Source organism: Sinocyclocheilus anshuiensis, unplaced genomic scaffold, assembly GCF_001515605.1.
Source record: "Sinocyclocheilus anshuiensis isolate Anshui unplaced genomic scaffold, SAMN03320099.WGS_v1.1 scaffold300, whole genome shotgun sequence".
NCBI lineage: Eukaryota > Metazoa > Chordata > Actinopteri > Cypriniformes > Cyprinidae > Sinocyclocheilus > Sinocyclocheilus anshuiensis.
In genome coordinates this window covers 75,887-76,377 of record NW_015557379.1, presented here as the reverse complement: position 1 = coordinate 76,377, position 491 = coordinate 75,887, and the positions used below count along the sequence as shown (strand labels likewise).

At 38.9% G+C, this 491-nt stretch overlaps 2 protein-coding genes across 2 annotated transcripts in view; one reads left to right on the top strand and one right to left on the bottom strand.

The window, feature by feature from the left end:
- Positions 1–491, bottom strand: part of fbxo11a (F-box protein 11a) — a 69,865-nt gene that overhangs the window by 46,059 nt on the left and 23,315 nt on the right. The gene's annotated exons all lie outside the window — the stretch shown is intronic.
- The window catches only part of foxn2a (forkhead box N2a), a 65,833-nt gene continuing 65,482 nt past the window's right edge, over positions 141–491 (top strand). The window contains exon 1 of the mRNA XM_016474652.1: positions 141–188. The gene's annotated coding sequence lies outside the window, so the exon portion shown is untranslated. The remainder of the gene's footprint in view (positions 189–491) is intronic.

The window sequence follows — 491 nt, the reverse complement described above, 5'->3', positions numbered from 1 at the left end:
TGTTGTGTGTGTGTGTGTGTGGTGTGTGTGTTGTGTGTTGTGTGTGTGTGTGAAGCAGGATGTGGCACGTCGCTCATATCGACTGCTCAACAAATGCACACTTCCCTATGGTTGGCGCTAAAGGAAGTGAAACTGCTTGTTATGAAGGCCAGGACTGTATAATACACCTGCTGATTTCACTGACTGAGGTCGGTGCCACTCACTTTCATTCAGATACACTGCAGCTCTCTCTTTCAACCTTTTTCATCCATTTATTACATTCACGCTTTTGTCAGACTCTTTTATAGTGCATTCAAGGAATACATTTGTATTACTACACGCATCAAACCCTTGACCTTGCTGTTGCTGTTTTTGTACCATGTTTTAGTTGAACTACTGGAAGAATTATTGTTCCTGTGTTTGAGACTTTGACGACTTACTGCAGATACAGTGTAGTTGTTCTTAAAAAGTGTTATTCTGGTATTATATATATATATATATATATATATATA